Here is a 14,286-nt window from a genome sequence, read left to right as displayed (position 1 = left end):
TGTGATTGTTCGTCCTCTCTTTGTTCCCAAAAAGTTTTGAACATTGGCACAAGCCTGCCTTCTCCTTCTTCCTTATCTGTCCATTGCATTTTCTCCATTGTCCAGATTTGCATTTCCTTTACTCCTGATTCAGCAGATGTCCTCTTCCAGCAAATTGCCGGGATTGCCCTATATGTAACCTTCATATGTGTTATATGGCATTGGACCCTTTTCACATCCACATTTTCAACCTTTCACTCTCTGCCAGCCTAGTCCCCAATCCCTACAAAAAAATAATATCGCCTCTTACGGGGTAGAAGCTATGCCGGCCATACCATCCGAAACTAAAATAGAAGGATTATTTTGGAGGAAAATATTGCACTTGCCATCTTCAACGCCTATAGCATCAATCAGATGAGAGCTAAGCCTAACCTCATTAAAGGCCACTGTCGACCTCAATGGCTTAATGCTGTTTAGAAAAATTCGCTCACCATCCCAGAACATTTACCAGATCATTCAGACAGAAATAAACAAAGGAGACAACAAGATGTTGGCATCGTGGAGTCGTACAAATCTGCAACTCTTGAAGGAAATCGGAAGCTCTGAGGAGGAGCTCGACAAGAATCCAACGAAAACAGCAAAGAAATTGAGAGAAACGGATTGGTGCCAAACAGCTGAGTTGGCTGGAAGGAACAAGCTAACAACGCACTTACCCATATCGGCCCAGAAACTGATTGAGCGTGTAAATTATCTAGTGAAATTTCCAAACAAAAAAATGTTCTCAGTTTTTATGAGAGCCAGGCTAAACGTTCTAAAAACTAAAGAAATCAAAGCGATCCGAGACAAAACTAAATCCAACAAATGCAGATACTGTGAGGTGCCCCAAACAGTTGAAACATTAAAACATCTTCTCAACTGCCAAGGCCTATCGGCTAATAGAAGTACACATCTCGGTCATCTTTTTTCGTACTTCTGTAGCTTGGACGAGGAATACTTGTGGGCGTACTTGATGGACGGAAAAGACATCAAACCGGTGATTGCAGTAGGAAACTTTATAGTGACCCTTAACATGGACACGAAATAACTTGCTGAAACAGAAAAGGAACCAGAACAACTACATTAACTGAGAGTTAAGGAAACTTTCTTTCCTCTACAGCAAAGATAGACCTCTAATCTAAAAGAAACAAAGAGAGACAAAGAATCTTAAAAGGCTCACAAAACTTGTAAAAACTAGTAAAATAGTTGAATCAAGTATAAATAAAATATATATATATATATCTCCTCTTTTAAAAATTCCTCCTCTAGAACCTTCCCTACCCTGTAACGTATGTCCTATTTCTCTTCTCCCAGCCCTTACCAACATTGTGGACGTCTTGTCACGTGCCAAATGTGCGACGCATTGAACTTAATTCCTTTCTTTACCCATTGTTATTTATGATCTTCGTTTCAAACTTGATCAGGATGTTGTACTGCTTCCGGAAATGCAATGTGTCACCTCTTTTTGTATCTGCCGTCTTCGCCTGCGTCACGGTCCTCCTCTCTCAGAGCTGCGACTCAGGCTTCTGCCGGGTATTAGCCACGTCATGCTCAGATTATGGAAATGGCCTTTACCTGCCCATGCCGAGCCTTACGCTCAGCAGCGGCAGGACCGCTGGCGGTGCCTAGAGTTTGATTACTAGGACGGGGAAGTTTGGCTTTTTTCAGTCCAGGCCTCAAGGCTTTGGAATTGTTAATCACCTAGTCTCCCCCTTACTGAACACCATATGGAATTATGACAGAAAATTAAGACTTTTCTATTTCCGTGACAGGGCCGTTTCTGTTCTTGTTCTGCACCACGATGCCTTTTTATGGTGATTGAGCTTTATACCCCTTATAGCTGCTATACCTAGACTGGGCTACCATATGCAGCATGGCTTGAATGGACTCAAAATATGCTGCGCGGCTTATCAATGGCCTTAGAAATAAGACCCTATTTCTCACATTCTTGCCACTAGTGAAGGGGGGAGGCGGACAGGGACCAGTGCAGGGGGGAAACATGGCAGCCGGGGGGAGTGGTTCCAGCGGCCTGCATGGAGCACAAGCGTGACTACGTAGTAAAGCCTGAGTGATGTGTATCCACAGCTTCACCCCCAATGCACAGCAAGGAAAAAATGGCAGCACGTTCACAAACACAGAAAAAGAGGTACGGGCGACCCTCTGCGAGAGCAAGCAAGGCCTCATGACCTGTTCTATGGGAAGGTACCCACTCAGTCTTTGTCCCATCCACTTGAGCAGTCACAAAGACACACATCAACAAAAACGGATGGCAGCACACACACAAACATGTGCAACCCCTATCACCAATGGCAGCGCGCATACACAGACAACGATTGCAGCAGACATACACACAACAACAACGGATGGCAGCACACACACCAACACACACAACAATGAAAGGCAATGCACACACACATAGCAACGGATGGCAACATGAACAAAATAAAACACACCATCAACTACAACCAACAACTCTGGATGGATACCATCTATCAGGTATTCCTAAGGTGGTGGGTGGCTAGGCTAGCACATTGACTGGCCGTTTCCCCCTTTCCTGTCTTCTGTATGCAAGAATGTATTATACAGCCGTATTAACATGTTTAGATGACTGACACTTTCAAGTAAAAAAATGAGAACATTTGGAAATAATGACTTGACATGCAGGAGACTTTAATTAATTATAATTGGTTATTTATAACGCTGCTGAGCTATTCTCCCTCACTGCTGGACTGCAGGTCTACTAACCAAAAAAGAATAGAATAGAAAAGAGCCAGAGGCATGGAAGTAAGGACCACTTAAACACATGGACCCAATGAAAAATATTTAAGTAACAGTAGCAAAATGCATAATATACAAGTATATATAGAACTGTACAATTGAGTTTAAAGTTCAGGTTGAAGGTGAGTGGACGAGCGGAAGGGTAGGTATGGCCTAAGGGAAAGATGGGATATGTGGGTGTGTCTACTTTGGGTTAGGTTTGGCTGCTGTTTGTACAGGTGCAGGTCCTTGGAATCAAGGCCAGGCATTGCCCTCAACATCACCCAGCAATGTCCTGGTGGATCTGATGGCGCCCTTAAATTGTCTGAGGTTGGTGGTGCGTTTGCCAGAAGTCTGGGCGTTCCATTGACTTCTTTACCCACCTCTTCGTCTCCTTCCATTTCTCCTTTGTCTCTGTTTTACCATGGCTCTGGCACTGCTCACTTGATGGCGGTGGTCTTACATTAGGGAAGAGATGGGGCAGGGCAGTCGAACTTTCCATCCCCTTTTCTCTAGAGGCAAATATTGTGGGGCTTGTGGCGCCGGCCTACAACATACATACAAGGCAGGCAGGCGGACCAGAGGGATAAAGCCTAACACAGAGCCTTTATCCCTCTGGTGACCTTGGACGCTCTAAAGATCTGAAATAACTGCAAATGAGAGGGACGGAAGGCTATCTCCCGCTTAGGGCCACTTGAGGAAAATGCAGCAGTCAACAAGAGAAGAAGGTATTAACAACAGCTAGGTTTGGTTTTAGGCTCAACTGTGGCTTGGGTTCCCTTATAAGTAGATCGGAAGGGGAACACAAGCAAATTCCCGGCCAAGAAGATTCAGGTTAAAAATTCTGAGAAATGAGGCCACATTCATACAGCCGGTCAAGTGGCACAGCGAGTAGAGCGTTCGCTTTGACATCTGTGCAGAGCCAGCTTACGCAGGTTCGAATCCCAGCAGGGGCCAAACTCAGCCTTTCATCCTTCCGAGCTCGATAAAGGAGCACCACACACCGTGGGTAATAATAAGCAGCGCTCAGATACCTGAGGGTTCTTAGCACTATATAAGTGCTTAATTAATATTCAGGGAGAGGAACATTATTCCTCGAAAATATAGCATTCAATGCGATTATTTATTTAACTTTGAGGGTATTTTTATTGAAATTCTCTGCCTTAAAGATATGCTTAATGGTGTGCCTTTTGAATAGCAACTTCTTAGACACTTTAAGTCTATTAAAAAAAACAGAGAGAAGAAACAACCCTTAAAATGTGGTGGCTATAGTTTCATTTAGAAGTTCCTTCAGAGCCTTTTCCGGAGCTGTGCCCTGACTTTAGCCCAGATGCCTGTGTTCTTCCGCCTTTGCACTGCTTCATGGCATATACCAGCCAATAGCCTCAACCAAATGGGCGAAGGGAACATCAGTGCTATAAAGGAAGGTATTGATATCTCATTATCTAATCCCCCAAACAAGCCCATTCTTCCTATCTCCTCCAGAAACCATGCACAGGCCTACTGTGATTATTTATGAGTTAGCGGTTCGAAGAATTGATATTTTCCTTGGCCTATGAAGAGGAACATGCCAACAGATGGTTACTCGTGCATAATAAGGTCTGATGCATGCAGCACTTCAGGCCACCGAGGATGAGAGCTTGAGATATTGATGCGCTCTCTGAGAATCGTGGGTTCCTCCCATCACAGGAATTCCTTGCAACTCTTCAAGTAATGCATAGGAAGAGGATAAGGGGTTTTGAATCAGTTGATGAAGAGGTCATTACTCAACTTCAGGCAGGACACAACGGGGGGGGGCCTCACCTCTAGCGAGGGCCAGTTTATAATTCTAAACGAGTCCTTTCGTACACAAAAACTGACATGATCAAAAAAGAAGAAAAAAGCAGTATGTTTTAGTTAATTGTTTTTTTCTTTAAACACTAGGGGTTTGGTTGTAATGATGAATACCATTTAATGTTCCTTAGTACGTCATCACGAGTTTGACGATAACCCTTAAATGCTGCGGTAACACTATTAGTGCCACATTTAAGGGTCCGCCAAATCACAGGTTTGGCAGGATTTACCCCCAGCTCTGGGCTGGGGTAAATCTGCCACGATATTTGCTGATTTTCAGCACAATTACCATGTGGTAATACTGACGACGGTAGTCATGCCGAAAATTCCCCATTGGGCCCAATAAGGAATGGGAATTCCCGAATGGGCCCAATGGGGAATGGGGAATTTCCCGTCCGCCAAATCCGTGAACCGGCAATAATAGCGCCGGGGGGTTCACGGTAATGCTATTAGCCCAACTCATGATAAGAACTCTTTTGACTTGGAATGTAAATGAGATTAGACACAGAAAGAAAGAGGCACTCTATCAGAATATTTCTCGTTATTAAAACCAAATATATGATTTATACAAGAAACTAACCTTTCACCTAAGGAGATAAAAGACTTAGTTTAAACTTCACTGGCTGTAACACTCAAAATTCAAACATTACATGGGTAGCAATCATCCCAAAATGTTCTGGGCTAGATTTTCCAACGTAAAGGGCCTCATTACGAGATTCATGGTAAAAATCTAACTTTACTGGCGTGAAGGCAATACCGCGTTCGGGTAGCACTGAGGCTGCTAATGGCGGCCGATTACGAGTATGCGTGCACGTGCGTACACCTCCTCTGCCTTCGTCCACCCCTAAATAACGGGCATCGGCAATGACGGGTCCGGCAATACCAGGCCCGGCAATACTGGAACCAGAAGTAACGTCATCGCGCCGGAACAGGAAATGCTACGGCAGCCATCTTGAAAAACATAATCCATTGCAATCCTCGAGATACAGGACCTGCAGCCTCATGCCACCAGCTACACCTGCAGCTACAACTCCAGCACAATGCCAAAGGCCATTAAAAAAGGAGTATCCCGCCAGCGAAAAGAGTGCTTCTGTGAGGACGAATTAAACATGCTGGCAGACACTCTGACAGAGAATGGAGACGTGGTCTTTGCATCAGACCTCAGGAGAGCTGTACAGCTAAGAAAGAAAGAAGTATGGGAGCAAGTGGCCCACAAGGTCAGTGCGGTTGGCACCACTCCCCGCACCGTAAAGGATGTTAAAAAAAGGTGGGATGACCTGCGCCTCCGTGTGCATAATATCTTATCAGCAAATCGGAGCCAGGGTCAGGCTACAGGCGGCAGGTCCAACTCCCCCTGCCCCATAAAACTCACCCGATGGGAAGAAACCTGTGCCAGCACCATTGGCATGTAGGCCATAGAGGAAGTGGGAGATATGGAGCGGGAGTGCCGTCATCGGCAGATGGAGGTGAATGTCCACACAAACTACTGGAATGCAAAGTATGATGATGGGCCACCAATGTGACAGTGACATGAGCCAATGCATGGGCCATCACATACACATGGACACATCCCTGCCTCAATGCTGTCCCCAGCACCATCACATCTACATGCAGCATGCCAATGCCATACCTGAGACACACCCCACAAACAGGGAAACGGCATGTGTCACACTGCACGCAGTCCACAACACAAAGGCATGTCACACAGCATACACCACCTTACACATGTGTGAACCAGACATATGCCTGAATAACACCCCCCATATAGCAAGCAACCTGTATGCTACAACTCCAACCATCAAATGTGTACAATTGCACTAATACCATTGTATGCATGATGCATGTACAACCATCACTGATGCCGTCCCTCTCTCGGTCCCCCACAGGCTCAGATTCCGACAACGATGCACAGGACTCAGCTGCACAGGCCACGACTTCATCAAAGAAGGCCATGGGCAGGGAAGACAGCAACAGGCCTTCCACGTCTAAGGACCCAGGCAAGCCAAATCAGCCACTGAAGGCAAAGGCGACACAGGATGGCAAGGCACAGGGGCGGCAAAGGACAGCCGCAATACCAACAGTGCCGACACCGGTGGAATCCACTACAGTTGAGCCAGTGGCAGATGGGACCCTGTCTGCTGCAAACAGCTCGGTAGGGGAGGCAGCTGCCACAGCGGCCCAGAGTGGCGATGAAGAACAGTCCCAAGGCGAAGTATGTGTCCCAGAGGACGACAACCTGTCAACGGAAGTTGTAGGCACACCCAGCCCCGGCCAAACACTCCAGCACACCCCAATGAACAGCCCCAATGGCACCACATTCGACCAGTCTGGAGGAGAGGCAGTACCAGAGGCCTGGAGCCTCATAGAGGACCCACCTGAATTGGGCCCCTTGCCAGATGTCCCATCCACCTCCACAAGGGTCCGGGACGGGGAGTGGTGAATGGCACAAATGGAGGAGCGGCAGCAGGAGCTGACAGGGCTTGTGAAACAGTACATCTAAGATGGTGACCTGACAAGGAAGGAGGCCTGTGAGAACACCGCGGCCATGAAAGGGGCCATTGAGCTTAGCACCATACGCATCTGTGAGGAGCTGTCGGCAGTGAGGCAGGTCCTTGCCAGGATTGCCAATGCCTTGGAGGCTCAGCGTCCTGCCCCGACAGTGGAGCATGCGGGCACAGGGTCATCGTCCAGCTCCACCCAGACGAGCCCCCTGTGCAGGTCTGCATGCACCATGCGACGCCCCAACATTCCGCCCCTGGAGGCCGTCAGAGGACACAAGTAGCAGGGGCAGCCTGCATGTGCAGCCTGCATGTACACTCATGTAGCATACCATTGCACACCATGTGTGGGGGAGTTGTGGGGGGAGGGGGAAAAGAGGAGGGGGTATGTGGGGGAGTTATGGGGGAGGGGGAGGGGGGAGAGGGTGTGTGTGAGGTGGAGGGTCAGAGCACTTTGTTCATATTACCTGTTGAATACACCCCTTGTGTACCAGAAAAACACATGACTGGACATTGCTTATTGTGTATGTGTGCTTTATTGGTTTACAGTACACAGTGTCCATGTACCCCCACACCCAGTGCCCTGAGTCCCACATCCATTGCACCCTCTGCATCCATGTGTGTTAGAAATATTGGCCTATCACAGACTGCCGTACAGCACATCCCTCCTGTGCATCACCACCTGGATGATGTGCAACCCCATCTTCTTCATCATCTTCATCCTCACCTGGTGGTTGCTGTTCAATGTCAGGGGGCAGAGGCACGGTCCGTCGGATGCACATGTTGTGCTGCATGGCACATGCCATGATGATCTTGGCCACCTTCTCATGCCCGTACAGGAGTGCCCCACCCGACCTGCTGAGGCAGCGAAACCGTGCCTTCAACAGGCCAAAGGTCTGCTCGATCACCACACGGTTATGGGTATGGGCACGATTGTAGTCCTCGTTCTCCCTGTTCTGCAGGTTCCCGGACAGGGGTGAGGAGCCACAGCTTCAAGTGATAGCCAGCTTCACCTGCATGGGTGCATAATAAGGTATGTGTAAGTCAATTCCTAAAATTACACCTGTACTTATCACTCACATTCCTGCAGATATTTGTTGTTCACATGCACATGTCCCTGGATGTATGCACACATTTTAACTTGCCACAATGTGTGCTGTCCCATGGTCTACAGGTGTGGGTTGCGTCGACCAGATGATGCAAGCTGTCCACTTCCTTGCTGGTGTTCATGCACTGTGATGCCTACCGCTGTATTTGCTATCATCTATGTGATGTGGAGTGATTCAGAGGTTTTTTATTAGCAGCAGTGGCACAAGTCACATCATGATTTCTCATTCAGCGCTTATTATTCCCATGGTGACATGCAGCGCTGCTGTGGTGGTGGGCCAGTGACAAGCAGTGTATTCCCTTGGTGGGATTGATTTGTGCGCACTCACTGATGCATGTCCTGTGTTGTGTTTTGCTGCGGTCATTTACATTGTGCATACTCTCAGCATGTTGCTGCATTGTGTTACAGAGGGTAAGGTCTGATGATGTGCAGTGGATGTGTTGTGGAATGTGGGCTGGTTGCAAGTCAGGCATATTGTCATTGGTGTGCAGCTTCCATCATTACTATGAGGTGTGGGTGTCATGTTCAGTTTGGGATGCTTTGGGGCACAGTGTTTTGCATTATGGACCTTGTCCAGTCACCACCCCAATCACACCTGGGTGGTGTGTGCATCTCTCCCCCCCCATTACACTGCCATTGCCTGTCATGCAACTTACCATGAAGCCAGGCACGTCGTCCAGCATGTCGCTCCATGTAGCGTGGTAGCGTGGAGTTCCGCAGGACCATTGAATCATGAGTTGATCCGGGATATCGTGCACAACAATGTGTGATGAACTTGCTGGAGTCACATACCATCTGCACATTGATGGAGTGGTATAGCTTATGATTGCGGTACGCCACCTCCATGACATGTGGGACCACCAATTCCACATGCGTGCAGTTGAGGGCACCGATACAGTTTGGCATGCCAACTTTAGTGTAAAAGATCTCCTGGGCAGTCCGTGGTAGGGATATGTAGTCGCTTGAGTGCTTCAGGAGGGCATCCAGCACTTGGTTCAGCATGCATGAAAAAAAAGGTTGTGATATTCCATGCATCTGCCCCACTGTGTGCTGGTAGGTGCCTGTGGCCAGGAAGTGGAGCACAGACACTACCTTCAGTAGAGGGGAGATGGCGGTGCGGATTTCAATCAGGCTGACAATGTCGTCGTGTATCATGTCCACAATGGTGGTGATGGTGTCACGGGCCAGGCGGTACAGGGTGTGGATCTGCTCAGGGGTTAGGTTGAATGGACAGGTTCTGATGCGAGGGATTGGAGGCTGCCTGCGTGGTACCACTGGCTGCACTGGTGGGACTTGCTGGGCCTGTCTCACCCTCATTCTCCTCCTGTGTCTCCTCTCTAGTGCCTGTTGTAGTTGTTGCTCATGGTGTAGCAATGCAACCATGTCCTCCAGCCCCATTATCGCAACTGCAAGTGGGATCATTTTGGTGTGGGAAGGGGTGTGGGGTGTGGGTGTGCTCCTTTTGTGCTGGGCCAGACTCCATTGCCTCTACACTTGCTGACTGTGTGCACCTGTGGCAGTTGGGAACACTGCACATTGCTGTTAGCGGGTGATACACGATGCCGGTCATGCCGGCATCCCGGAATCCCTTATTACCGCCTTCGTGATGCTGATAGTTGCATGTCCGCGTGACTTGTGATGTCCCCCTGTTAGCGGCATACCGGTATTGCCGGCCCGAAGGGCCGCGTGCCTGTGCGCATGCCAGTACGGGGAGCACAGTCTCAGCGGTGACGCTGATACCGGGTTGTCGATTCGTAATAGGCCGGAGTAGTATGCAGTGCCGGTATTCCCTTACTGGCATTGTTTTTCCATTACAGTGAATCACGTAATGAGGCCCAAAGTGTCAATGGGCCTCATTACGAGTTTGGAGGTAGCCATGCCTGTAATACAGGCAGGCTACCTCCAAACTTTCGAAAATATCTGGCACCATCGAATGGACAATTACCGGGTCATGCCGAGTTTGGCAGACCCGGTAATTGCCCATTCGCGGGTGCCAGTAATAAGGGACTCCCCATCCCCATTCTGTCCCATAGGGCCTCATTACGACCCTGGCAGTAGGGGGATAACGGCGCCGGTAGAGCTGCTGGCGCCATTAACCCCCTACCACCTCATTACGCGGTCTGCTCGCAGGTCCGGCTAAGGACGCCTGGTAAAACCAGGCGGCCTTAGAGGGTCCCGCGGGCAGACCAGGATGCTAACAATGGGCCCGTCATTAACAGACCCGTTGTTAGCACCCTCCCCATTCCCATTGAGCCCTATGGGGGCTCAAATGGGAATGGGGATGTACTGGGTCCGGGTTCCCTGAATGGGGAAATACTGGGCCCTTCAAGGTCGGAATTGCCCGTTATTTCCCCATTCAAGGAACCCGGACACAGTACCCGGGATTGGGGTAGCCATGCCGCTAAAAGTGGCATGGCTATCTTCATAGTCGTAATGAGGCCCATAGTGTTGAATGGGAATGGGGAGGGTGGTAGCACCGGTACCGTTAACAATGGTACCAGTGCTACCATCATGTCCTGCTCGCGGGTGCCGGTACAGCCTCCAGGTCAGACCTGGTGGCTGCAAGGTCACCCACAAGCAGAACTCGTAGTATGGTGGTACGGTAGCAACATTGCCGGGTGTAGCAATGAGACCCAATGAAATGGACTATGGAGTATAGGAACAGCAGAGAAAAAAGCTCAGTGGATTAAAACGTGTTTCCTATTATCGGCCAAATGTAGATGATGGTGCAGCATTTTGCGGTCTCTGGTTGGAGCTAACAAATCACACACCACCTTTTACAATAGCAGGAGAGTTTAAACTCACATTAAACTCAAAGCAGGATAAAACCGCAACTTCATCTGAACATAACCACCCCAAAATGAACAAAGGTGTACCGTACTTGATGGCTGAATTACATTTATTATCTCAAATTATAAAATAATACATTTAAAGAACATACATTCTTTTCCTAGAAACAGCAGCATCAATCCCAGATAGACTATGGGCCTCATTAGGACCCTGGCGGTCCTGTAATGAACGGTGCCGGTATGGGACGGCACCATTCATTACGGGATGCCCTATTACGAAGCCTGCTAGGGTTCCATGTAATAATGTCGCCACAATAATCTCGCCATGCAAAAATATAGCCGAAAAATGGCCGTTTTTTGTGGCGACATTATTGCATGAAACATGCGAGGGACACGCCCGCAACCCCCAAACTTTTTTTTTTCTTTTTTTTTTCTTTTTTTTTTTACATTTTTTTTTTTTTCGCCCCTATCCCCATATATATGGTCACCCAAATAATATCGCCACGACATTTTCCCGGCGATATTATTTATGGCGACCATATATATGGCGATATTATTACCTGATACAACCGCTAGCGGGTCCCGCTTTTCAAGTCTGGTCTGTCCAGACATGAAAAGCGGGACCCGCTAGCAGGCCAGGATGCTAACAACGGGCCCGTCATTAACGGGCCGTTGATAGCATCCTCCCCATTCCCATTGAGCCCTATGGGGCTCAATGGGAATGGGGATTGGTTTTTACCGCGTCCAACAAAAGGGCAATTACCGGGTCCGCCAAGGTCGGCATAACCCAGTTATTGCCCTTTTCTTGGACCCGGCGGCATCATTACCGGCGGTAGCCGTGCACTTAATAAGGGCACGGCTACCGCCAGGGTCGTAAAGAGGCACAAATTAGTCCTGTCAATTGAACACAAACCAATCAATCTTTCGGATCATTCTGCAGTAACTCTGAAATTAAAAACTACATTACGAGTGTGGGCAATCACAGCTGTGAAATGGCCTCCTGAGAGAAGAGTTCTGAGAAACCAACGGACATAAACAAACCCGGAGCGGCCCTGCAGGAATGGTAGGAGGCAGCTCTGATGTTGAGAGTGTTGACTCTTGAGTGGTGGCCTAGAGGCACTGGAAGGTTCTATCTGCAAGCAGTGGCAGCCCTGTGACACTCAGTAGCCGTGGGGGGTGCGCCTCCTGGAGCCTGGAGCAGCAGAGCTGAAGGATGGCAGAGCGGTGTGCAACCAAGGGTTGCTTGCTCCAAGATTATGAGCATTGAGTAGGTTTGAGAACAGGGGCACTCACGCTGCAGCGATATATTCAATAGGTGAATGGGAGTGTGCAGTCATGTGAGTCTGCACCTGACGTGGACTGATAGGCTCTGCAGTGTGGACAGTAGGGGAGTCGTGGAAGTGTCAGTGTAACTCCAAGTCCTGAAGCTGAGGACAAGTGACGTGTTGTTCTTGAGAGCAGGCTGCTGGGGGGCTGGTCTCAGCGGGTGCTTGTGTGCCTGCAGGACTGACAAGGTACCTCCCTGCTTCCTTCCCTGTTGGTACCTCATGTAAGGTCTGGGTGCCTGAGAGCGGACTGTAGCTGGGCCGCATCCTGCTGATAAAAGGAGGTGCTGCCTTGGGGCTGCCAAGAAGGCTGGTGGCCTTTGTTCCTGTCCCCCAGTGCATCACACTATTTAGATAGGCGGCCATTTCTGTGCTGCTTGCGAGGAGGACCCCGAGCTGCCGAGGGCGGCTGACTGGGCAGAGGCAGGATTGATTTCGAGGAGTCAGAGGTTGTTTTGCAGAGAAGAGTTCTTTTGCTCCTACCTACAATGTCAGGATTGGTCCAAAGTGGGAATTTCTTTGGGAAATGCAGAATGTGGGGCCTCTTTTGCCCGCATGCCATTCAAGAAGACAAGCAGAACAAATAACATTAAGCTCTTCTTGTGCCCCTGCCCGAGCCGAGTGCCCGAATCACATTCCCAAGATGGCTTTAGAAAGCACACCAAGACTGCAGTGATCAAAGTGAGCGGGAACGGTCGGGAGCGGTGTTCCACTACTTTTATTTGTATCTGTTTACCATTCTTCTACTTTTTACGACCATAGTCACCATTCTATATAGATGTGTCCATGCATGTCCCTGTGCTAGTGTAAAGTTGTAATAGGAGCCTTAGTTACTAGTCACCTACACTATTGGAATGCCCTGGCAACAGCACTTGTCACATGTTGCACTAAGCTTCCACCTGCCCTCTTCCTTGCCAAGACCACAGTTCCACTACTTTGTTTGGTACACTTCTGCCACTGAAAGAGTCCAAAGGGGCTAAAGTCACCAGCTCAAGTTCGAGTGCACTTTGACTAAACTATAGCAACTGTCCACACCCATGAAGACCTGAAGAAGGAAGTCAGATTTCTGCATCAAGATTGAACACAATATGTGACCTCAGTACAGAAACAAGATATGGAGCTGGCAGAGCGCGAGGGTACCTCTGAGCTTGCACTGCAAACTGCTGCATGCACAAGTGCGCAGATGCTGAAAATAGTTTGGCTATACAAGAATGCATGGGTGCGAGGCCTGACTCAGGGAGCCGAGGATAAGTACTTTACAGAAACGCACACAGGGACCTTGAAGATTCAGACTTCCACACAGTCACCACAACAGAATGCACAGAGCGTGCCGGAAGTCAGGGGATGAGCACGCTAGACCCCAAGACGTCATGATAACAGTTACACTGTGATAGGCCGTGTCTCGTGAAGAGCAAGGGAGCGTCATTAAAAAACCTATACAGTTACTCGTGAGTCTTTTTCCAGGACCTTTCTCCTGTGACCCTGCAAGAGAGACATGCTATGAAACCGAGAGTGCAGTTTCTGCAGAAAGAGAAGGTGAGTTTCCAATGACGTGTCGCATTTGGTAAGTTATTCTCATGGAAATGGGCAGGGTGTGTCAAAGCCAGGGAAGAAACCAGCCCGCAGATGCAGCAGGCTGAAGGAAGCGCGGGATACAGAGATGCAACACTCACCAAAAAAGGAAATGCGAATGCTGTTGCCAGGCACTCCACGAGTTAACACACTCGGCCCCCTCCGTTGGGGAGGTGGAGTGTTAGTGTGACGTGGGAGCAGGGAAGCGGGGGTTTGCTGGGAAGGCGCGCAAAGGCGCCAGTTGGTCTGTTATGTCCAGGGGAATAAAGAGGTTCCTTTCACCTCCGTGTGTGCATCCTTCTTCGTGCCGCATAACCGGCAACATTGGCAACGAGGATATTTCCCTCACGCACCAGAGCCCTCCAGCGGCAATCCGCCGCGTCCATGCT

This window comes from Ambystoma mexicanum, chromosome 1p (assembly GCF_040938575.1).
Source record: "Ambystoma mexicanum isolate Mex_15411 chromosome 1p, UKY_AmexF1_1, whole genome shotgun sequence".
In the NCBI taxonomy this organism is placed as follows: Eukaryota; Metazoa; Chordata; class Amphibia; order Caudata; family Ambystomatidae; genus Ambystoma; species Ambystoma mexicanum.
Note: the sequence above shows the minus strand (reverse complement) of the source record.